Source organism: Mustela nigripes, chromosome 2 (assembly GCF_022355385.1).
Source record: "Mustela nigripes isolate SB6536 chromosome 2, MUSNIG.SB6536, whole genome shotgun sequence".
NCBI classification, from domain to species: domain Eukaryota; kingdom Metazoa; phylum Chordata; class Mammalia; order Carnivora; family Mustelidae; genus Mustela; species Mustela nigripes.
Window position 1 is genome coordinate 92,084,072 of NC_081558.1, and position 24,845 is coordinate 92,108,916.

The following is a 24,845-nucleotide window of genomic DNA, read 5'->3' on the forward strand; positions in this document are numbered from 1 at the left end:
TACATACTGACATCCTACAGAATGAACTTGGGGGATGTGAATAACCCCAGTCTTAACTATCTACCTATAAACCAATTAAAAAAAAAAAAAGCTAAATAACTTAATGTAAAATTCCAAGCAGGTTGTCACTAAATGGCCCCACCATATATACTGCAAAGTAGGATGTCAGAAGGCAATGTTAACCTTTATTAGGAGATATTTATCAAGGCAACTCAAGGGGAAAGTAGTTTGGGCAAAACTGGCAGGATAGGCCTTTCCCCTTAAAGGGAATGCCCATGACAGTTCACCCCCAAACACATATTAGTAGCTCGGTTTTTACGTTGTCCCAACCCACCCATTAGAGGAATGTGATGCATGGGAAAGAGAAATAGACTAGCAACTAAAGGTCAGTAAATCAGCTCTCTTTCAGCTGAAGGTCATATAAAATTTCATTCTAATTGGCTTAAGCAAAAGAGAATTTATTTACTTACATCAGTGAAACACCTTTAGATGGGGCAACATTCAGGGCTTAAACAATGTCCTAGGGACACCTAGGTGGTTCCGTTCCTTAAGCATCTGCTTTCGGCTCAGGTCATGATCCCAGGGTCCTGGGATGAGGCCTGAGTCAGGCTCTCTGCTCTGTGGGGAGTCTGCAAAGAGGAAAATATTACAAATACCCACCACACTCAGTGGGCATTGGCCCAAGTCTATTAAAATGAGAGAAATCCAGACTCCTGATGCCACACCAAGCTCCCAAATTTAGAGAACAGAGAACTGTCAATGCTGCATGACTAAAGAGTGACTCGAAGGAATGGTGTTTCCCAGCAGGGCCAGCAGGGACATGTTTAGGAATCAGTGCTGTTGGGAAGTTTACGAGTCTTTCACATTGTAATGCAGTTGCATCACCTGTGTGTCCCACTTCTCAATGATGTTGAGTTGACCAGTCCTTCAACAAACCAAAGAAATCAATCGAGGCTATTTCTCTTCTCAATTTGGCTCACCAAAAATCTGAGCTAGCCTAACAACTAACACTCATGCATTCATTCTGGCTGTTTGCTGAGACACATCATAGGATGGCCATAAAAAACATGAATTTGGAAGCCAGAAAGCAATGATTTCAAATTCCTGTTCTATCCTTTCTGTTAGGTAACCTTAGACAGTTTATTTAATCTCTTTAAAGCCCCATTTCCCCTATGTTTGTGAGGATTCCCTGAAATGATAATGCTGGTAAAGTACTTAGCACAGTAGATAATAGGCAAAAAAGTAAAAAGTAATCGATACACATTATTTTTTTTTTAAGATTTTGTTTACTTATTTAAGAGAGAGTGTATAAGTAGGGGAAGAGGCAGAGGGAGAGGGAGAAGGAGGCTCCCCACTGAGCAGGGAGCTTGACACAGGTCTCCACCCCAGGACCCCAAGATCATGACCTGAGCCGAAGGCAGACACGACTGAGCCGCTCAGGTGTCCTTTAATGCACGTTCTTGTGACGGGCTGACTATGTGCTGGCCAGACTCTCAGCCACAAGGCTGAATAAGATATGACAACAGAATATTAAAATGAGACAAGACATGAAAGACTAGACAGTCTATCCCTGCCTAGGAAATCTAGCACTAAGGGGAGGAAAGGACTTGCCCGAAGTTGCAGGTTAGTAGAGCGGAGCGGGGGTAAGACTCACTACTGTGACTCCATCTTTGCGCAAAGCTTCAAATCTCTGTAAAGGTGGTTCTAAACTGGTTAAGATAAGCAGGCATCCAAAAGATTATTGTTTCAAGCTGTGGACACCTGGATTCTTTCTCAGCTCAGATTCTTAAACCTGCCCTGTAGCCCAGCTACCCCAGTCCCCAATTACTATCCGGTGATGCAGGCACTGCCACTTGCCTTTGCCAGCTCAAGTCTGGTGGCAAGGAAAAGAGGGACAGTGGCTCTCAGCCCAGCTCTGCAGCACTGTCCTGCAGCAAGTGGCTGGTGTCCAGTGCCCATTGGAGCAGGCAAGGCAAATCATAATCACTGATTAGTTAAGAAAGTGGATCAGGAAAGGAGGGGGACATGTCCCTGGCACAAATTCCCAAAATGTAACAGATGTAATGTGACCCTCTGCAGACGGTGGTCTACTTTTCATCTCACAAGCACCAACCAATCATCTAATCATAAGCATACCGTGCTCACACTCATCTTAGTCCCTTGGCAAGGCCCTAAGGGTCCCAACTCAAATCTAGGACCCCAGCCAACTTTTGATGCTATCTTTCATTTGTTTTGGCTTCTGGCAAGGGGTGCTGCTAATGGAGATGAACCACCCTGAAAGTCACATACAGGGGTTTTTAATTCCAGTCCAGATGGGTGTCGCTTCTCCAGCAGGTAACCTGCCAGGCATTGACACAGATGTCCTGGAGGTCAGAACGAATCCATGACCAGCATGACACATTTCATAGACAATATGGAGCCCATTGTATCCTAAGCATCCTGGATCCCTTTTCTTATACCTCCCCCAAACCAACATCAGGTTGTCAGGCAACTACGAGAGAAGAGACAGCATGAATTTAGTTTTCAAAACTGATGGAGGTAAGAGAGGTCTGAAAAACCTACAAAGAAATTGAGTCAAATTAATCTTCTTTCCAGAGATACCGTCTCTCTACCTTGGACGCTTTCCTTCCCATCAGATCTTGAACTGGATCGAATCATTCATTCACTAACTTATTTACAGTATCTTTGTTTACTATGAGCCAGGTTCTGTGCTAGGTACAGCATTGTACTAGTGCTCAAGGCCACGTACCGTCTACCCTCACAGAGCTCATGGACTTGCAGAAAAAAAGAACCGAAACACTGGAGCGTACTACTGATCTAAACTCAGGGCTCAGGCACCCTGGAAGAAGTGAGACTTAAGTGACACCAGAACCATGAATAGGAGTAAGCGGAGGAAGGAGTGACTATCTCAGGCAAAGGGAACAGTGTGAATGAAGGCCTTAAAGTGGGGCCTTATTAATATCACATATTAATAAGAATGATGATGATGATGATGATGACGATGATAGCAACTACCATTTACTTAGTGTTTCTTATATGCTGGCTACTTTATATTGAGTGACTCATTTGATTCTTGTTATCCCAACTTACAGAGGATGAACAAAGATTTTGGTGGCAAGTCAAGTAAGTTATTTAACGTTGCCCCAGTCATAGGGCCAGGAACTGGACTTTGATCTGGGCAAGACTGGCTCTGGAGCCTGCCCTCAGATGACCACCATCCAGTCATTCATTTAGTCATTCCTTCATTAGTTCATACTGAACACCTGGCTAGAAGTTGGGGCTATAAAGAAGACAAAGATAGATCTCCACTTCCAAGAAATTTATAATCTCGCAGCAAAGGCATCAGGGCCTAAAACGGGGAGCAGTTTTGAAATCTTGAAAGTACTGTCTCCCAGCAGCTAGGCCCACTCATAATGTTAGCAGGGTCTAGGTCTAGGATAAGGGTACAGATGGAAGCCCACTGTGTTAGGTTCCTAAGGTTGTCCTAACAGACTATCACAAACTTGGTTTTTAAAACAGAAAGAATGTACTCCTTCATGGTTCTAGAGACCAGAAGTCTGAAGTCAAGGTGTCAGCTGGGCCATACTCCCACTGAAGGCCTTAGGGGACAACCCTTCCTTCCATCTTCCAGCTTTGGGGGCTCCCTGGGTATTCCTGGACTTGGGCCTGCCTTCCCTTTCACATGACCTTCTCCGCTGTGTCTCTATGTCTTCTCTTTTGTAAGGACATTTGTCATTGGACTTGTGGCCCACATGCTTAAGCCAGGATGACCCTATCATAAGATCCTTCACTTAATTTCATCTACAAAGTCCTTTTTCCAAATAATCTCAATCTCCTAGGTACCAGGGATTAAGACCAGAACGTATCTTTTTGGGGCCATAATTCAACCCACTAAACCCACATACACCTAAATATTTAAAAGTTACAAATTGAGCTAACAAACTGGTAAATAACTTATATTCTCTCTTCTTATCTTGATATTTATATCATCACAAAAACAAAATTTAAAAATATATACAAACCTATGGTTTCATATGACCAAAATTAAAATATCAAGGTTGATTGGATTTAATCATCATTGCTTATATAGAGGAGGCCCATTGATAAACTGATGATATTTAAGTAATTAATACATATACAATTCATAAATTATTATTTATGTTCCATGAAATTTATTTTTCTTATCTTCAGTTCAATAAAATCGTATGTTCCTCTGATCAAGAGTTTCATATAATTTGTGTTAAATTGGCACAGTTAAGGATACTAATACTCCCCTCACAAGTTTGTTGTGACAATGAAATGAGTCCACTCTGCAAAAAGAAAAATACAAATCGTATTCAAATTGTGTAAACTTTGAATAAGTTTTCATTGAAAATGTAAATTGAGTATAAAATTTATAAAATCAGGGGTCCTAGGTGACATGGTCGGTTAAGTGTCCAAATCTTGTCTTTAGCTCAGGTCGTGATCTTAGGGTCATGAGATGGAGTCCCGTGTCAGGCTCTGTGCTCATTGTAGAGTCTTCTTGGGACTCTCTCTCCCTCACCCTCTGTGCCTGCCTCTAAAATAAATAAATAAACAAATCTTTAAAAAAAAAGTTAAAATTATTTCTCAAATACTTATAAATATTTTCTTCTAAAATATTCAGTTTAATAGGTATTTAATTTAAAAGGCAAAACATAAACTATAATTAATGAATATCAAATTTTTAAATCAACCTTAATTTTTAATTAAACTTTTTGAAAATTTAGTTAAGGCTTAATATATTTTTTAAAGTTTTTTTTTTTAATTTATTTGACAGAGAGAGAGAAAAAGAGGGAGAGAGAAAGAGCACAAGCTGGGGGAGGGGCACGAAGAGGGAGAGGGAGAAGTGGGCTCTCTGCTGATCAGGGAGCCCAATGTGGGCTCGAGCCCAGGACCCTAGGATCATGACCTGAGCTGAAGGCAGACACTTAACCAACTGAGCCACCCAGGCATCCCTAAAGCTTAATAAATGTTTTGTAAAAATAAGATTGTTTGTAATCTGAGCACTGAATGCTCACACAGTTGACCATATCAGTAATCAGTGTCATACTCCACAGATGTTACACATAGACCTATATATATATATATATATATATATATATATATAAATTTAAGAACAGTATAAATTTTTAATATTGCAAAATATTACTTATCCACCACACATAACAGTTGTAAATACCATAATAATTCTGAGTACCTCCAGAACCTCAAACTGGAACATGAAAAGAAACCAAAGAAGGAACTACTAAAAAACATACTTTACCACTTCATTGTGCAGAACCCATTGCCTTCATGCTACCTAAAAGAAGGGATTTGACATGTAATTTGTCTTTTCTCTTACCTAAGTGCTTCCGCTGCTCTACCTCTCCCCAGTTTTTTTCTAATGACAACAGCCACATACCCACATACCTGAATGAGTTGACTTGTGTTTCAGTGACATAGAACAAGAGACATGGAAAAATATTTTCCTGGGGTGTGTATGGTATTATCTATGAAAGTGAATGTCCAAGGTTGTGGGGAATGATATGCCAGCATTAATAGTTATATCTCAAGGGATATAACTATCTTACATAAATTTATGTTCTTACATAAATTTTACTGTGTGTGTATGTGCTTATGACACACATCCCTCTAACATGCATGGGACAGGTTTCTCTCTCATCCAGGGTAAGTTCTAGAATACAACCCCCAAAATCTAAATCCCACTTGATCTCCCCAGGTGAAGGCTGTGTCCTCTCTCCCCACCTCAGAGAGAGAATGTCAGCTTTGAATGCTCAGCCTTGGAGCTACTGTTATGATCCCTACTCCTGACCTCTCTCCTGCTGACCACCTCCCCACCCACCTTTCCATCACCTGCTGACCTCTCTGAGGCCGCCTTTACTTTCCTTTGGAATCAGATGACGTGTGTGTTCCTAGACTGTCCTAACTTTCCATTTGCCAGGGTCCCCAGATTTCTTGCCACATATCAGCCTGTTACTGGACCTACTCTCTTTGTGGAGCCTGTTAGCTGACAGTCCGGCTCTGGTTGTCTTTAGGAGTACCACCTGAGCTGGATCTCTGAACAACCTCTTTGCTTCCACAACCTCTGTAAGGCATGGTTTCCCCCTCATAGGTTAGATGCAGTTCCAGACTAGTTTTGCAAGCTAACAGTAGCCCATCATAGAAAATGCCAGGGGCACCTGGGTGACTCAGTCAGTTGGGCGTCTTGCCTTTGGCTCAGGTCATGTTTTCGGGGTCCTGGGATGGAGCCCTACATCAGGCTCCTTGCTCAGCAGAGAGTCTGCTTCTCCCTCTCCCTCACCCCAGCACTAGCCCTCTCTCTATCTCTCTTTCTCTCTCTCTCTCTCAAATAAACAAATAAAATCTTTTTTAATAAAAGGCGGGAGAGAGAAGAAAGAAAATGCCGGAGGATCCCTGTCTCCCATCCCTGACTGAGTACAGTCCCTTACCTTATTAAAATGAAACTTGTAAACGGTGAAGTCCAGCCTGCAAACACTGAGAGATGGGAGTGTTGTTTGTTTGACTAGAAGTTTTTACAAATTTGCTTCTGAATGTCTTAAAACAGGGCTTGCATCCTTCTCCGAATCTTCTTACACTCAGTCTAACTCACTCACTTAAATGACCAGCCTTGTCCTGTGGGTAAACGATAAAGCATTGCTCTTAGAGCCAGATAGAAGTGGATTTGTGTCTCTTCTCTGTTTCTTACCATCTGTATACTCTCAGATGAGTTATGCAGCCTTATAGAGCTCTGTTCTCTCATCTTGCAAAGTGTAAACAAAACATAGGTAGCAGTTTCTGATGGAGACCAGAAGAAAAGGTGTTCCGTATAATGTCTACACACACCAAATGCTCAGTAGTTGTTGGTTCTGCCCCCCTCATACAGGCTCCTTGGTTCTCAAGCTGCATTCTCAAATCTGCCGAGGTTTAGGGTTTCTCTGTCTGGACACTTTATCACCTGGTTCTGAACTGGTGGGAGGGGGGTACTTTCCTTCCTCAGGATGAAGCAATTAAGGACTCAGGGGGATAGCCCGCAGCCAGGAACCTAAGTCAACTAAATCCAATAAATGACTTCTTCTATTATGTAGAAATCATGGGTGCTCGTAGGTACTAATTGGCTGTCTTCTCCACTTTCCTTTACAGCATTTAAGTAGTTCCTTAACACTATTTTATTTTGGAGCTACCTAATTATATTACTCCAGGCACCTATTGTCAATGAGCTTGCCAGTGGGGGAAAAAATGGAGAGTTATTTATGCCTTCTTCTATTCCACAAGCACTTATGGGGTAACTCTGATGATCTCGACATGGCAGAGCCCGCCAAGTACATAATGCAGTCCCTGCCCATGAGGAACCTCAGGGTCACTGAGGAATGACAGATATGGGAAATGATTACATCAAAACTGTCTGAGTCGGGCGACATGTATTTAAGTGGAATGATGTTGTGGGAGGAGGGCTCAATAATAGTAATATTCCTGTGGTTAAGTTTTAACTATTTTTATATGAAAGAAATAAAGCAGATAGGAGCTGGGCCCTGGACTGAGGGAATAGCTCTTGGCAACTGGACTGGCCAGCGAGGAGCCTGACCCAGGTAGAGTGAAAGCCACACACAGATGAGTGCTTTCATTTCCACAGACACCATCAGACTCTAAATGATGGCTATAGTGCCCCCAAATACATTTCCTGCCCCTGGTCTTTCTCCTAATTGAGGAGACTAGCCATACTCTAGTTTGACAAAATATCCTATGTACTGTGTGAAAAAAAAATCACACTCTCACTCAAAAACTTTCAGTGGCTCTCTACTGCCCAGCGAACCCTACCACTGAATCCAACTTCCCTCCTGGCCTCCGTGTCCTTGTAGATCAGCTATAGTCTCAAGGATTGGACTGAAAGATAGTTTGATAAAGGAAGGTAACAAACTGAGTTCAAATCCCAGCTCAGTCATTGGCTAGCTAATGCAGACCCCTAAAAAACAGAATTCCGTTTCCTTGTGCCTCAAATTCATACCTTGTAGGGTTGCTGAAGAGATTCCATATCAAAATACAATGAAAAAGCTTAGAATATTGCTTAGCATGGAGTAAACACTTGGGGAATGCTGCCCATTAGTAGAGGAATAGAAGTATTGATTAAGGAAGCAAGTGAAACAGAGAGATGTCTCTACTCCCAACCCTTCCAGCTCAGCTGACAGCCCAGTGAAGACATCAAAGTTATACTGATCACATCTGTGGGCAGTATGAAGTGAAGAGGGATAGCAAATATTTTGGATGATGGACTCATATCCCCAAACGATGCTAACAAGCCACTAAAATGGACATATATTGTATACGGAAGAGATGGAAGCTCAGTCCAGTTTTTGGTGTGCTGATAACTCAGTTCTGTGGAAGAAGAAAAAAAATAGCCCAGGTTTGTAGCTTTGCTGATTTCCATGGTATGAATATTCCTGCCACAGCCAAGGCCAAAACACCAAAGTGGTGTCACTGAACTCAGAACTGTGAAGAGATGTTCTCATGACCAGTATCAGCTGGTTCCAGTATACCACTGAAAACAAAAACTTCTAAACCAGAGTTTAGGAAAAAAACAAAAAAAGTTTGAGGAGAGACGTGGCATAGTTCTTACCCTAAAGCATTTCCACTGCCTGACTGGATTCAATGTGTGAGAGAAGTGGGGCAGTGAAATAAATGCCCCTGAGCTTGGGCTCTGTAGTCAGACTGCCATGGATTCTAATCCATCCTGCCCTGCTTGCTAGTTGCGTGATCCTTGACGAGTCACTAAACCTCTTTAATTCTAGTTTCCTCATCTATGAAATGGTAATATTGACATCTACTTCATAAATTTACTCACAGAGTTACATGAGAAATGGCCTGTGGAGAAAGAGATTTGCAATAAGATAAAGGCCAAGCAGGGCGCCTGGGTGGCTTAGTGGGTTAAGCCTCTGCCTTCAGCTCAGGTCAAGATCTCAGTCAGGGTCCTGGGATCGAGCCCCACATTGGGCTCTCTGCTCAGCAGGAGCCTGCTTCCCCCTCTCGCTCTGCCTGCCTCTCTGACTACTTGTGATCTCTCTCTCTGTCATATAAATAAATAAAATCTAAAAAAAAAAAGGAAAGAAAAAGAAAAAAGCCAAGCAATCAAAAGGGGAAAATGTGTGTGTTAAGGAGCTATATCTGCATAACTGATTTCAAACAGCAGTCCTCCACTTGGCTACAGTTGACAATCGAGGCAGGGCTCAGAGGGAATGGCTCTCTTCTCCCTCAAAGGGTCAGCTGGGCTCCCACATGTTTGTGGTCAGCTGATGACCTGTGGCCTCACTCATGGTTGGCAGTTGGCAGGACTAATGGAGGTTCCTGGGCTACAAGCATCTGGCCGGCTAGTCTGGGCTTCTTCATGTGGCGGTAGATGCAGGGTTCCCAAGAGCAGCAAGCAAAAACAAGCACCACTCTCGGGTCTTTCCAAGCCTCCCGTTTTCTCATGTCATTGACCAAGGCAAGTCACATGTCTGAGCCCAGAGTCTGTATGGTGGAACTATGTAAGGTTGTTGTCATGGTCCCTTTTTACAGTCTACCACAATGTAAGAGGAGGCAACTGATAAAAGAGAAAGTCTGAATGGCCAGTAAAAGCACGAGTTGTCCAACCTCACTGATAATGAGGAAAACGCAAATTAAAATAAGATATCATTTCATATTTATCAGGTTGATAATTTTTTTAAAAGTCTGATAAAACTCAGGAATGGTACGAAAATGGAGAAATGAGCCCTACACGGCTGCTGGGGAGGGGACATACCATGACACTCAGAACACGGGGATCAAAATGAATACATCTGGTTTCTGTGAATCAATATTGAACACCTCCTTCTGAGTTATGGAATCTCAGACAATAAGATTTGATACATTATATATGGACACTTTATTTTTATAGATGTATATATATATGTAATAAAACATAAAACATGGATGGGAAAGATACACACCAATTTCAGAATATTATTTATCTCTTGGGATAAAGAGATGAAGAGCAAAGAATGAAAAATAAAGGAGGCTTTGAATTTATTTGTACATTTTATTTCTCAAAAAAAGTGAAATGACTGTGACAAAATATATATTTGTTGTATTCGAGAGATACAGGTCCATGAACATTTATGTTTGAGATATTCAAAATACAATATCCTGGAAATATCCCATAATTAAAGCAAGATTTAAAGAAAGATATCTGACAGTTCCTTTAAACAAAGGAGAAAAGGTTGGGGAACAAGAGGACTAAGTTATATAACTGATTAACAGCCTAAAAAATGTAATTTTCATGGGAAAGGGCCAGCAAATGTGGGGTGACCTGACTGGGTGGAAGCCAGTAGCCAGGCAGTGAGAGGATTCACCCAGGGAAGAACAAAGGACCTAAAATTTTATCAAATACACCGTAAGGGAGCAGTGGGCAGGACAGCAAAGGAGAGACTGTCTGCCAGGAGGCCATGGTAGGGGGCTGTAGTTAAGGGGGAAGGTGAGGAAGAAGGGGAACATGTGTACCTGTGTCTGTGTATAAGTAACCCATTGGTCAGTTAGGGCTTATGGATATTTTGAGGTGGGTCACCTAAAGGGCCTGTTTGCATTCAGCCTGGGGGGGTGAGGAAGGTCACTGTGGACTCTTCTACCTTGCTCAGAAGTCCACTGTTAAAGCTGCTGCTTGCCTAAGAGTGGCCTCTGTGAGTTTAGGTCCCTTTCATCAAAGTATGGAACACAGAAAGAATGTGTCTACGATCCTGCTGTGCTCTGCAATGGTCAGACTATGCCTGAGCACACTTTGGAAAGGGCAGGCACACTTGCTCAGTCAGCCACACCATGTGAGCACCTACTGGCTGTCGCAGAAGACTTCATAAAGGACAGAAAACCAGAGGCCCTTCTCTCAGGGGCTTAGCTTCCATCCCAGTCCATGCGCACAGCAGCCATAAGAGCACAGAGGATATGGGGGGGTAGGGGATAGGAGGTTGGGAAATTGATGGAAAACTACCCCCAAACCAAGGTGTGTAGGGAATTCTGTCAAGGCTGCCATCCACCTCCCTCTCCCATGCTGGCTCTGAATCTGTAGGGAACCCTGAAGCTTTCAGTGGAACAGCTCCAGGCACCTTCCTGCACAAACACACTCAGCATTGATAAGGACAAAGGAGTCTGTGTGCCTGGAGTTCTCACCGGAACCTTCACCAAAACCCAACCTTAGCATCCCCATGAGAACTTCCCCCCCAAGTGGAGCAGAGGATGAGAACCCTCTGCTCCACCTGCCAGTTCCTCAGAGGCCTTATCCCCTCAAGACTACACTGCAAAAAGAGTTATTTTTGCTGTACTGTCTTTTTATTTCTTTTCAACCTCTTATTTCCTATTCTGTAATTATTGCCAAGAAATGTTCACAGAAAACATGCTAGATTTCTGACAGTCTGTCATGTGGGAGAGAGATGAGCTCTTCCTGTGTGCTGCCCAGACACTGCTGTCTGACTGGGGAGGGTGCCGGGAGAGGCCTTTCTGGCCACTGGAAGGGGGAGCCCTCGGGCTGCTGGTCCAGAACAGTGGCCTGCTGCCTCCCCTGAGCTGCACCCAGAGACTACACAGGAACATTGAAAAGCAAGTTGTTGACCTTAGAAATTCTACAAATTGTCTTCATTTTTTGACGATCCCAGAATAATTATTGTAAATTATTTAAAAACTATAGAAATGTTTAAGAAGACAGTGTAGCCCCACCATTTCCTCTTTGAGAGAAAAACACCAACACTTGGATATGTATCCTTTGAAATTTTTGATGGATATACAAACTTTTAGATATGAAAAAGGAACCACTCTCTATGTAGATTGAATCACAATTTGCCCCCACCCAATTAGGTTGTATCCCAAAAGACTCTCCCACGTCGGGATGTGTGAGACTAGCTCATTCTCTTCGTTAGTTGCATTATTCCTGCCTTCACAAATACCCATCTAATGCAAACCCCCACCTAAGGTCAGGCACTGCTCTAGGTGCTCGAGAACCCAATAGTAGACAGAACAAAGGTTTTGCCCTCATGAGACTTCTTTATATCCTAGCAGAGAGAAAAAAAATACACCAACAAACCAATAAAATAAAAGATGTCCCAAAGACGCATGCCATGAGGAAAAACAATGCAACTTAAGGAACATCGTGCAACAAAGGACGTTGCTGGTTCAGACTGCATAGTCATGGAAGACTTTTCTCAGGGGTTCTGTATCAGTTATCTCTGGCTGTGTAACACATTATTCTAAAACTTGGAGGTTTTAACCACAATACTTATTAACTTACGGTTTCAACAGGACAGGCATCCAGAAGCAGCTGAGTGGCATCCTTTGCCTCGGGGTCTCTCACAGGCTGTAGTCAAGGTGTCAACCAGAGCTTCAGTTACCTGAGGGCTCAAACACACGTGTTGTTGGCAAGAATTAGTGTCCCACAGGTTGTCCTCTGAGGGCCTCAGTTTCTCAAGGGCTGTTTGTTGGAACATTCTCTGAGTTCCTTGTCACATGGGCTTCTCCATAGGTTGGCTCAAAACATGGCAGCTGGCTTCATCACAATGAGCAAGAGAGAAGAGCCAGAGAGGGAGAGATGGAGTCAGCAAGATGGAAGTCACAGTGTTTCATAATCAATCTCAGAAGGGGCATCCCTCATTTTTGCTATGTTCTATTCCTCAGTAGCGAGTCAGAGGTCCAGGGCACACTCCAAGGGAAGGAATCACACAGGGTGCAAATACCAGGAGGAGGGATTGTGGGAGCCATACTGGATGTTGCCCACCATGGGGTGATATTTGGCCAGAGATACAAATGAAGCAAGGGAGGGAGTCATGTCAATATCTGGGGAAAGAACCTTCCCAGAAGAACAAAAGCAAAAGCAAAGTCCCTGAGAATGGCACAGCCTTGACCTGCATGAGGAACAGCAAGGAGCAGTAGAGGAGCAGTAGAGGGGAAGAGTGGCAGTGAGTGAGGCTGATGAGGGAAGCAGAGACAAGACCATGGCCGCCCTTGCAGGCCTGGGGAAGACTTGGTCTTTAGTTCCCAGGGATAAGCAACAGTTTCCCTAGTTTGCATAATTTATTTACCTAACTCCTCATTGCGGGAGGTCAATTGTAAATTGCTGTTTCTGAAAATGCCACACCCTTACACACATGTGCACCTGCGTTTGTGCTACTATTCTTACAGTCTATATACTTGTAGGTATGTACGTGTGTGCGTATCTTCAGGGGGGGTTCTGGATCAAAAGGTATGTGCTTAAAAATGTAGTTACACACATACAGCCAAAGTGCACTTAAAACGGCTTTCCCCATTGTCTCTCCCATCAATATTGTGGAAAAGGAGAACCCTGGGCAATACTAAGTAGTATTAAGCTTTTGAATCTTTGTTAATCTAATATGAAAAATGTGGCATTTCATTGTGATTTACCTTTGCCTTTCCTCTCTAAAGAGGATGAACTGTTTTACATCTTTCTGTTTCTTCCTCTGTAGGGCCTATTGAGGTCTAAGGATCTTCTTCTCTGACAGGCCCCAATGGAAGCTGTTCAGTGCTGCTCACCTTTGCTCCCTGGGGTCCCAGGACCCGCTCTGGCCTCCCCACTACTGAGCCATTGCTTACTGCCTTTGCCTGAACTCCTTCCCCCACGTGCATGTCCTCAGCACCCAATGTCCAGCCACCTCCACCACCCTGTCCACCAGAGCCCTAAGGTGCTCAGAGCCCATTCTCAGGGCACCAGGTGGAATAATGGTTGAGAAAGTATCCACTAGACTCTGATCAGCTCCAGCTCCTAGAACTCTGACCTTGGGCCAAGTGTGGAAAATAAATGGGCCTCCATTTCCTTCCCTAAACTGAAGTCAGAAATAATAGCTGCCTCTTCAGTAGGTTGGCATGAGGATTAAATAGATAGTTCAAGAAAGCTACTAAGTGAAGGCCCAGGCACTTAGTAGGTGGTCCGTACCTGTGAACTGTTGCCATCAGCCTGTGCTGCCGTGCTTGCACGGAGTTGTTGCAAGGCGGCGATAACATCTTACTCATTTTTCTATTCCTGGAAGCACCTCATGCTGTTGCACAATGCAGCATTTGATAATTATTTGTATAATTATTTGCATTATGTGTCAAATAAAGGAATTCACACCTGAATGAATGAATGAATCGCATGTGTAGTCTTAATACAAAGGGACTTAACTGCCAACTGTTATCTCGTGCACAACTGGGAATCCTTGAAGGATTTCTTGAAGATTAAATAACATAAAGCAATGTTTTAAGAAGGAATTTAAGGAATAAGTAAATTTGCAAATAAGATTTTTTTTTAAACCCGAAGATTTCTCCAATCCCTGCGAAGGCAAGAGGCCAATACATATTGGAAGCGTCTTTTCAGCTGTCTGCTCGTGCACAGGCTCAGCAGGCTGCCCCCCTTTTCTCTAGCTCACCCTGACCCCCTCCCCCGTTGACCACTACTGAGCAGAGCCCCCTCTAGAAATGAACACACAAATGTGCTTACGTTTTGTTTTTTGGTTGTTTGGGGTTTTTTGTTTTTTTGTTTTTTGGTTTTTGGTTTTTTGTTTTTTTTTTGCCTCTGGCACTCTTTCCAGCATGTATAGTGGTTTAAAACAGAGGCAGACAACCACAGCCCGCAGGCCACATCCAGCTTGTAGACAATGTTTTGCTCCACAAACACAGTATTTTCTGAAAAATCGGATTAAAACTCAAGAAGTTTAAATTTTAAAAAATAATAATAAAAATACATATATCTGGCTTCTCTTGCAAAAACGGAGATTTGGCCACAGAGGCTGGCACTCCCTCGCGGAAATGTCTGTGTAGGACCATGTAGGAGCAGCCCCCCTTAGACAGGTACGTGTCTGATTCCCAGGCCCCCCCATTCCCACCTGCTTAGCTCATCATTTAGGTTGCATGGATGCTGAACCACACGAGCTTTCAACACTGGTGTCAAAACCATCATCCCAAGTAGATACTGGTCTTGCCCGTCACTAATGAATATTTCAGCCCCATAAGAGCCCTCAAAGGCACAGAGTAACAATTCCTTAATCCCTGATACAGTTTTTGAGAAAGAGGCTCTTATACTCAAATACACCTGGGCGTTGTCTACAGTTCTAACCTCCAGGTCCTGAGTCCTTGTTTGACCACCCCTTTTTATAAGAAGCACCTCTGTAAACATGCTGTGGAAGACATTTTGGGGAACACCGCCTGAGAAGGGCCAGAGACCTTCCAGACCTAGAGAAAACCCTGTATTCACAGAAGGAATCTCCGCAGAATAAGGGCAGCATTGCCCACTTCCAGCCCCGATCCAGAGAGATGACACGTGGCTGAAACAAGCCATCCACCGGGCAGGTCAGCAGCAGATGGAGCTGCGGAAGAGGAGGACCCATTGCCTGCAGTCTGGATCCTGGGAAAAGTCTCTGAGATGGAGACGTGTGTGCAATCATTTAGTCAGGGTACACACTAAGTACCAGAGAGGCTTTGGGTGATCCTGCATGGGGCTCAGGGTCTTCTGGCTCCTTCAGAGCTGTCCTCCACATCGAGGCAAAGGGGCCAGGACTTTTGTTAATTTCTGTATCAAACAGTCATGGAAGGGGAGGAATAACCTTGAGGTGGGGCAGCTCTCTCCTGCCCAAGGCAATTCCCAGAGAGGGATGTAGCTGTGAGGCCCCAGCACCCCCACTCACAGCATGAGCAGATGCACAACAGTCCTGAATGGGGAATCTGAGACTGGAGCTCACAGATCCACCGCACCTGCCTTTCTTCTTGAGGGTTAACTGGCGCCACCTTCCTTCTGGCCAGTGGTAGCAGTGGCCACCACAGGAGAGTCAGAGGGCGGGGCTTGGAGGCAAAGCTCCATCACCTTGCTTCCAATTTATAGCACTGGTAAATAGGGTGATCTTTCTGAAACATAGTTCTGTTTCAAAATCCTGAATGGCTCCCCATTTCCTTCTGAATGAAGCACAGAATCCTTAACCTGGCATTCCAGACCCTCCACCAACTATCCCGGGCTACCTTCCCAGTTTCTCTCCCATTATTCTCCTACAAAGCCCCATGCAGTCTCCACAGTTCACATCCTTCACGTCTTTGCCCTTGGTGATTCCCTCTGCCTAGAAAAACCTTCTCCTATGTCCATATATCTAAATCTTATTTACTTTTTGTTTTTTAGTTTAGTTTGAATCCTTCCCCGGTTCCATCCAACTCGGAGCAATCTCTGTCTGATCTTGTAATAAGATTTTTTATCATCCGTTATATGTAATTTATCTCATATACTAAGCCAAATACTCCTTGAGGGCAAGATTTTGGTCTTATTCAGTGCCTTGCGTGTAGTCAATATTTACTGAATGTTGAACGGATGGATCCAGGGATGGGTGGGCAGGTGTGTGGGTGAACAGGGAGAATGACAGGCACTGGATAGACGTCTTACTGTTAAGGTGATGCTAAGTCTTGTCCCTTGTCCTCACTCTCTTCCTGGGCTCTCTGCAGCTTACTTCATTTGTGAACAAGAGGCAGACTGGTCCAAAAAGAACCAAAGATGTATTTTCTGCATCAAAGTAGGAAAACTACCTCCTCAGTGCTGAAGGCATTGAGGATTCACTAATTCCCCTTTTTAAACTTACTACCAACTTTGCTCATAGTAAGGGGATACAGGTTTCCCTGCTATCCTCAAGTAGCACACTCCTACAAAACCTCTAATAAGCCAAAATGGCAAACAAAGAGTGAACAAGTCATTACTATTAATTTATATGGGAAAATTGTTGAGCATTCCCAGACCCAAAAAATAACCTTTCTTAAGTTTTCCTGGTACTTTAGGACACATCTTGCTCACAGTTGCACAAAATAAATGGAGCTAAAGCACAGCTGCTCCCAGACACAGTTCAAAACTGCAGCGGCTTGATGCTGAGACGCTGGGTACAGTCCCCAGGAAGGAGGTTGGCACGGCCTCTCTCCCCCTGCCGGCATGCTCGCCATCTCTGCCATGGCAGGCTACAAAACAAATGTTCAACACTGTTTGCACTTCTCGCTTTTTCTCATAAAGGTGAAAATCTTCCTCAGATTTCTTTCACTTAGTGAACACAGGTCCTTCCATAGGTCTCTCATAAAAGCCAAACAGCAGAACTCGGACTTTTGAAAAGTGGGGGGAATCCCTGTAGTACATCAATGCCCCTTGAGTGCCCCCCAAACAGCCCCCAATCCAGCTGTTGCATTTCAGGTGGTACCACTCGGAAGATTTCTCGAACCTCAGATAGCTGTTAACAAAACAATATGCGGATCCGTTCCCAAAACATAAATCAGAGGCAATCAGTTTTTTTTTTTTTTTTTTTTAAAGATTTTATTTATTTGACAGAGAGAAATCACAAGTAGATGGAGAGGCAGGCAGAGAGAGAGGGGGAAGCAGGCTCCCTGCTGAGCAGAGAGCCCGATGCGGGACTCGATCCCAGGACCCTGAGATCATGACCTGAGCCGAAGGCAGCGGCTTAACCCACTGAGCCACCCAGGCGCCCAAGAGGCAATCAGTTTTGACGGCTGCTTGGCTCAGGAAAGGTGACACCCAGTTAGGGAACATGCTTCCAAGAGCCCACAGTATTTACAGCCGGAGTCATGGGCCTGACAGCTGTGGGTCCTGCCTGGAGACACAGACTCTTCTAGAAGATGTAATAATAATTTCTTGCTCTTGTGTGATGCTGCCTTGCATCTGAGTTCTCACAAGGACTCGGGAAGGTAGGGACACAAAGTATTCCCATCCGCCTTTGAAGCCCAGACAAGAGAGTGTCAGAGAGGAAAAGCTCTCCTGGCAAACACGGAGGTAAAGCTAGTGGGGAGCAGCAGGGGTACAAGGAAGACCTAGCCTTCGATTTCTTCACAGCAACACCCACCTTGCTATTGTATGACCTCCACACCCGCACCTTTACCTCTGGGTCTACAAAGGGGAATTACCGGATACCAAGTAGCCAGTTTATTGATGACATCTATAGTCATTGTTTAGAATGCTAGCACAATGTCGACCAAGGAATTACTCGTAATGCCTAATCGAAATTATTTCTACAAAGTGTGATCTCAGTCTCCTTTGTCCCATTCTCATCTCTTTAATAGCCTTTGGAAGAAGGGCAAGTACTGATTTTCAAAGAAGTAAGACGGTCCCTATCAAACTGTGGGGTAGATTGTGTAATAGAGGGAATGTGAACTCCCGAGATGGGGAGCATGTTCATTTCCTGGGACCAATTCAGACTCACTGAGAACAAGGCCACATGAGATAGGCTTGTTGGTGGGACGACCACAGGAGGCATCAGATGCAGTAGATACAGTTCCTATTGATTTTTCACAATGTCTTTGATGGAGTTCCCTATAATATCATTGTGAACAAATTACACAGATAGGGACCTCATGATAATACCATTCCGTGGATTTGTAACTGGTTGAATACATTCGGAGATGATGATTAATGTGTGATAGCAATCCTACAGTATACTCTGAATGATATAATGAAGAATTTTGACCTCTGTCTTATCCGAAACTTTTATCAAGTATTACTAAATTTTTGGCCTCTAGAGCCAATCTAACCCATCCACACCGCTTAAAGCTAAGAGGAGAAGCTGAGGAAAGGAATCGCAGAATCTGCAATCCAAAAGCAGTCTGGAGAGATGGATGTATCAGTTCAAACCTGACAAGATAAAGGGCATCTCCATGGCTCAGTAGGTTAAGCTTCCGACTCTTGATTTTGGTTCAGGTCATGATCTCAGGGTGGTGAAGTCAGGATCCACAATGCATGTGGAGCCTGCTTAAGATTCTCTGTCTCTCTTCCTCCCCACTCCCTTCACTACCTTCACCCTGACCCCTTTTGCAGGGGCAGGCACAAGCTCTCACTCTCTCTCTCTCAAAAAAAAAAAAAAAAAAGTCAATGCTGTTTTTAAAACCTTGGGGTTCTATTCAAGGGCTCAAGTGCACAAGTAGAGAATGAGGAGACATGTCTCGGAACAGCTCATAAGAACAAGGCCTCAGGTCTGAGTTTGCATGTAGGCTCAGATTCAAGCAGTAGTGCAGGGTCTCTGGCCAAGGAAGCTGCTAGGAACGTAGAATGTGTGTTTCCGGGGGAATGGGCTCCCATCTGCTTCTCCTAGGGATCCTGCAGATCTCTGCTTAAGAGGGCCCCTGACCAATTGGAAAAGTGCCACAGACAGGTGAAGAACAGGGAAAAATGCTGGACGTGATATTAATTAGGTCACAGATGAAGGTGCTGGAATTGTTTAGCTTGATGATCTTTGCCTTTAAACACCTGAAAGACTCTCACGTGGGATAGTGGGTCTTCTCATTGTTGGAACCCTGGAGGCAGCACTGGAGCTACTGGGCAAAAGCTAAAAGGAAGCAGATTTTTGCTCAACTTTAGGAGGACAACCCCAAGAATTGCAATTTTCCAGAGGAGGCTACATGTCAGGAGGGGGCATAGAACCACGTCTGAGACAGGCCCACAATCCAGAGAAGCTGTCATGGGGGCGGGCTGGCAAGACGAGAGTGCTCTGAGCTGACACAATAGGCAGTTAGCCTGGGAGTGGGCCATCAGCAAGGTGGCAGAGGGGCTGACCACTTCTCTCTTGCATCAAGGACTTCATGCCGTCTGTCCACACCTCCTTGCATGTTCCAGCCCCTGACCGGAGCCCTAGTATTAATAAATCCTTCAAGCCAGGCCTGAAGGTTCAGGCTGAATGGTTTCAGTATCTCCAGCCTTTCTCAGGGGTCTTCTTCCTCCTCCTCTTCCTCTCCCACCCCCTCCTCCTCCTTCTTGTTCTTCTTGTGTCCATATTGGTATTTTATGATTTTTTTTTTTTCTTAACCAACTTTTTGGGCTTCTCTCTGGCCCTCTCTAGTCACTCCCCAGTCCTCCATGTCCTTTTCAGCTGGGAGGCTCCCCAATGAGCACAGTACTTCAGACAGCTAGACAATTAACGTTGCTAAAAACAGTGGGATGGGTGACCAAATCAAATCCTCTCCCTGAAGCTATCTCCAAACAAGAGTCTCCTTTGTAAGTATTTATCAGAGTGGGGGGGGGGGGCACCTAAGTGAACCAGAGGACATTTGAGAGGGGAGGAGAATCCCCACTCTGTGAATATCATTGCCTGGGCGCTTTTGATACATATTATTGCATGCAATCCTCACAACACTCTCCTGGTTAAGTCATTTCCTCCCTTGGAAATGGAAGGGAACTGAGGCTCACAGGGTTAAGTACCAGGCTCAAGGTGACATGGCTGGCAAGTTGCAGAGTCAGGAATTAAATTCAGGTCTGCACGGCTACACCCCATTCCCTCCCCACTACAGGTCTTGTCTGATTTGAGAAACCAGAATCTAGCAGGCTTCATCCTACGCCCATTTTGAAATTAGTTGTAGAATTTCATTCCTCCAAGAGGTTTGCTTTGCAGCAACACTCCGGGAAAAAAATGTCACTCCATGGGGCATCGATTAGCAATATTAAAATGCCTTTAGAAAAGACAGAAAGGAGCAACGCAGGGCACTGGCCCTGAAATTAAATTCAGGATGCTAACACTACTCTTACAGATCCAGGCCTGGAAGAGGATGGAGGCTGGCTGGTACAGCTTCAGAAGCATCCCCACTCCCCCTTTTCCAGTGTGTCTGAAGCTTCCTCCCAGCTGAGGCACTTGTCTCTGCAGTGATACACCAGAGTCATTTTCTTCACTTTTGCCCAAATCCTGACATTTATAAAACAGTCATAGACATACCACAAGGCTTCCCTTTGCCAGGTATTATCAACTATCCCTAAAGAAACTCTTCACTAAATTATAATAGTAAGCACTATAGCATAATGCTGGCTGAGAGTAAGGGCTCTGGAACCCTGGCTACTCCACCAACCCAGGCTCCATCCCCACTCCCTAACTACTAACTGCCCTGGGCCTCAGCTTCCTTCTTTGGATTGTCTTGAGAATGTGATTAGTTAATACATACGATACAGAGTGATATATTGTGGTTTGGTTTGATTTGGTTTTTTAAGAAGGGAAAACATGGTCTTGGGTAGCATGATCCCAACACAAATGTCGGGAATAACAGCCAACACTCTCAAAGAATGGCTCTCAGGTTAGACTCTACATCCCCTCCATTCATTATTCAGAACATCTCTACAACGTGCCAAACCCGAGGCACCCACAATTATTGAAATTCTCCACCAATGAGAGCTGAGTGCTGATGATTAAGTGTGAAAAGAAGAACCCAGCAATTCATTTTCTTGACATTGTCATTTCTTAATTTGATTTAAAGTTACTATTGACATTGGCTGACTGTGTTCACTTCTATTTAGTGGTTCCATTTAGGGACACCTCTTGATTGGGGTAGCCTGAGAAAGGAACAGAGAACTTTTCCAATAAGCTAGAGGTATCCTACATTCATTCATTAACTGACTGACTCATTTATTTGATGAATAATTCCCTGAGAAACTCTTCCTACCCAGCGCTCAGCTGGTTCCTAGAGATTCAGTGGCAAGACAAGAAGACATGCCCCCTGCCCCATGGTGCCTCTAGTGAGACACATGACAGACAAGTAAACAGTTACAGCAAAAATAGTGTCAGGAGGGAAACAGGAAGAGCTTATGACAGAGAATAGCTGATACTTAGAAAAGGTGTTCAGAGAAAGCCTCTCTGAGGAGAAAATGGATAAGGTATGACCTAAAAATTTAGAAGACGACCAGTGTGGCGGGATTACGGCAGACATAGAGGGAACTGAGGGCAGCTAAGGTTGGAGACTTAAGCAAGGGACAGGCCAATTAAAGTCTTATAGGCCCAGGTAAGGAGTTTGAATTTTATTTTAAGAGTGAGTCGAAACTATTTGATAGCTAATGTATATTCTATAGATTATCTACCTGCCATGTGAGGAAGGGCCTAGAGCAGGGCAGGAGTAGAAACAGAAAGACCAGTGGGGATCACTGCAGTTGGCTTGGGAGAAAAGATGGTGGCTCAGACTGGGACAAAGGCATTGGTATAGAGAAAATTTCACAGAAATGGCAGTGTAGCAGTTGGAGAATACTTGGAGCGGGGAGAGGGCAAGTCAATACAATATGTGAAGAATTTTAATATTCTTTTGTTCATCAAGTCAATCAAACTGTTTATTGCCACAGACCAGGACGGTGAGAAATTAAATATACCAGCTAACATTTATGTGTTACATGCTTTACAGATATTGTTTCATGAATCCTTATAACAGCCCCTTAAGGTAGACATTGTTATTATCCCCATATTATAAATGAGCAAAATGAGCTATAATCAGATTAAGCAACTTGCTCAAAGATAATACTGCTAGTTAAGTTAGTGGAACTGGGATTCAATCCCAAGGCTGTCTGATTCTGAAACTCAAGCCATAAGACACTGACAGACTATTCTAGGGAGACTTTCTATTCTGTACATGCTTGGCACCCCACATAAAATGTCTCCACACTCCCCATGCATGGTGTAGCTCCTTATCTGGACATTAAAACCTGAACACATTTATTGAGCTTCTATTATATGCCAGACTTTTGTGTTTATTGTGCCCACTCTGCAGATTGGGAAACTAAAGTACAAGGAGATTATGCAACTTACCCAAAGGCGTAAACCTGGTCATCTTCAAACCCAGGCTGCCTCATGTGTTTGGCCACTGCCTCTTCCCAAGGAGTTTATTCCTGGAGAGAAGATCTGAACCTACACAGAAGGTCCCCTGAATGGTGGGAGGGTCCCAGGGGCTACTGCTTCTCCAAGCCAGGCCCGACCCTGGGGCTGAGTAATGGCAAACCCATTGAGATTGATAGGTTATTCCAGCCATGCGTAATGTCAGTGGGCCACAAGCCCACAGAGGATCAAGTCAAGCACCAAGATGGCTCTAAATCTAAAATCTAAATCTAAATCCTGTCTCCATCTGGTTCTCCTTTGTCACCTCTTTGGAGAGGCTGTCCCTGATGACCCTAGCTACAGTGGTGCCCCCTCCCTCATGCCACTGCTACCCCATCAATCGTTAGCACTGATAACTATTCGTTGGCATCACATATTATTTTTATGTTTGCCTGTCTCTGCCCACTACAATGTAAGCTTTATATCCCCTTGGTTTACAATATGGGGCACATAGTAGGCAATCAATATTTGAAGAATGAATGATTGAGTAAATTAGTTAATTACATTTTAGTTTGCATTTGCACCTGAGGAAAACTATAAGCTTTCGACAAATACACAGGTTCCTCTTGAGCTTAAGCATCTGGAACAATAGAAAGAGGGGCTAAGAGGCAAACTGACAAGATGGCATAGGAAAACAACAATAGGATTAATGCAAGTGGGCCAGACCTAGCCATTTTTAAAAGCCCTCTTGTTGGCACAGTAGCCTTCTTGTAGTCCCATGGGAGGTGCCTTGACACACCACAGAGCAATTAAGTAAGCAACCAGAAGCTTGAGCTAGAAGTTCCCACTAAGTCAGAAGGAGCAAGGGAAAGGAAAGGGGCAGTGAGGGGAGGCCTCCCTGGGAGAGGGCCATACAGAGGAAGTGCAGTCCAGGCAGCACCCAGAAGAGGGGGAGGGCCCTTGGTCCTCACCTCCTGCTTCATCATTCCCATCAGCAGGAGTGGGGGCTCCCAAGGAGCCATGTTCTCCTCTGCCTTCCGCTGTGGGCAGCAGCAGGAGGAATGTCATGTGTGCCTAGTTCCTTTAGGGAATCTGTGCCCCACTGAGAACCAGTTCCATTTCAATCTGAAATTCATAAAAATAATAACAGTTAAACAAAACAGAGATTCTCTGATGAAGATGAGAGCCATCCATTGCTCATTTTTGTCTTCCTAGAAAGAACAAAAACCAAACATGATCTTTCCCTGTTTGGGGGAACATTTTTGCAGGATGGCTTTGCTCGCTCTCTTTTGAATACCTCGAGCAGAACACCCCTCGTGTTGTTAATGACTTCAAAGATACCCGGTCCACTGTGCGGCAAGTGATAAAAATGTACACAGCATGTGTTGGATAAATTAATAAACTCTCCAGAGCCTCCGATTCCTCGGGCCCAGCAGCACCGTAATGAAATGTTATTCTGAAGTGGAGGAGGTGGGAAGGAGAAAAAGGGGAGCAGTATTTAATATATGCAAATTAACTAGTATGCAAATTGCCACTAAGTTAAAAATAACGGACTGCGAAAGGAGCCCATTTTTTAAGCAGCTTGTTTATTCATTAGCCTAATTCCCATTATCAATCCTTCTGTTTTCTTCTTTATTAAGTACTCACATTTGGGGAAGTTTGCTTCCTACAAATTGTTTTGCTCCAAAACCCGTAACACTGGTTAGAACAATCACCATACATTAGCTTTTCTCTATCTCATTCTTGATTTTGCCCCTTGCCTGCATTCTCTTTCTTTCTTCCTGTTCCTTTCCTTTTGCCTTTCCTCCGGTTCCTCCTGTCATCCTCACTGGCCTTGTTTCTCTGACACCTTTTGTCTCTCCGATGTGTGAGGTTCCCTGGCAAGTAGGCAGCGTGGGGCAGGGGCAAAGGAAGCCTCCTGTCTCAAAAGGGCTTACATCAGGGAGCTCTTCTGTGGAGCACTGGCCCCATGGGCTGGATTCTCAGATATAAAAGGCTCCGGCAGCTGGCTCCCCATTACCTTGGGGCTTGGACGACCATCAGTCCCCAGCCAATAATATCAGTACAGCCAGAACAATGCACACCCTGGTTCAGGTCTGTATATGGCCTCCGCTCCCTCAAGACAGACCTTACAGGATGTTAAGAGGAACTGGCAGCCAAAATCCTCCTCTTTTGTCTCAAGAAGCCTCCTCCTTGCTATGTGCAAGCTCTGGTGCCCCCTAGAGGCTGAGAGTGGTACAGAGTGCTGGGCTGGTCCTAGGGAACGCA

At 44.3% G+C, this 24,845-nt stretch overlaps 1 long non-coding RNA gene across 1 annotated transcript; it reads right to left on the minus strand.

Annotated features, from left to right (window-relative positions):
• Positions 1 to 4,310: 4,310 nt before the first annotated feature.
• LOC132009985 (uncharacterized) lies at positions 4,311 to 12,698 on the minus strand. Its single transcript, XR_009402116.1, has 3 exons — positions 12,302 to 12,698; positions 6,471 to 6,654; positions 4,311 to 4,558 (listed from the first exon to the last, which is right to left on the minus strand). It is a non-coding gene; the product is annotated as an uncharacterized LOC132009985 (long non-coding RNA).
• Positions 12,699 to 24,845: the final 12,147 nt, after the last annotated feature.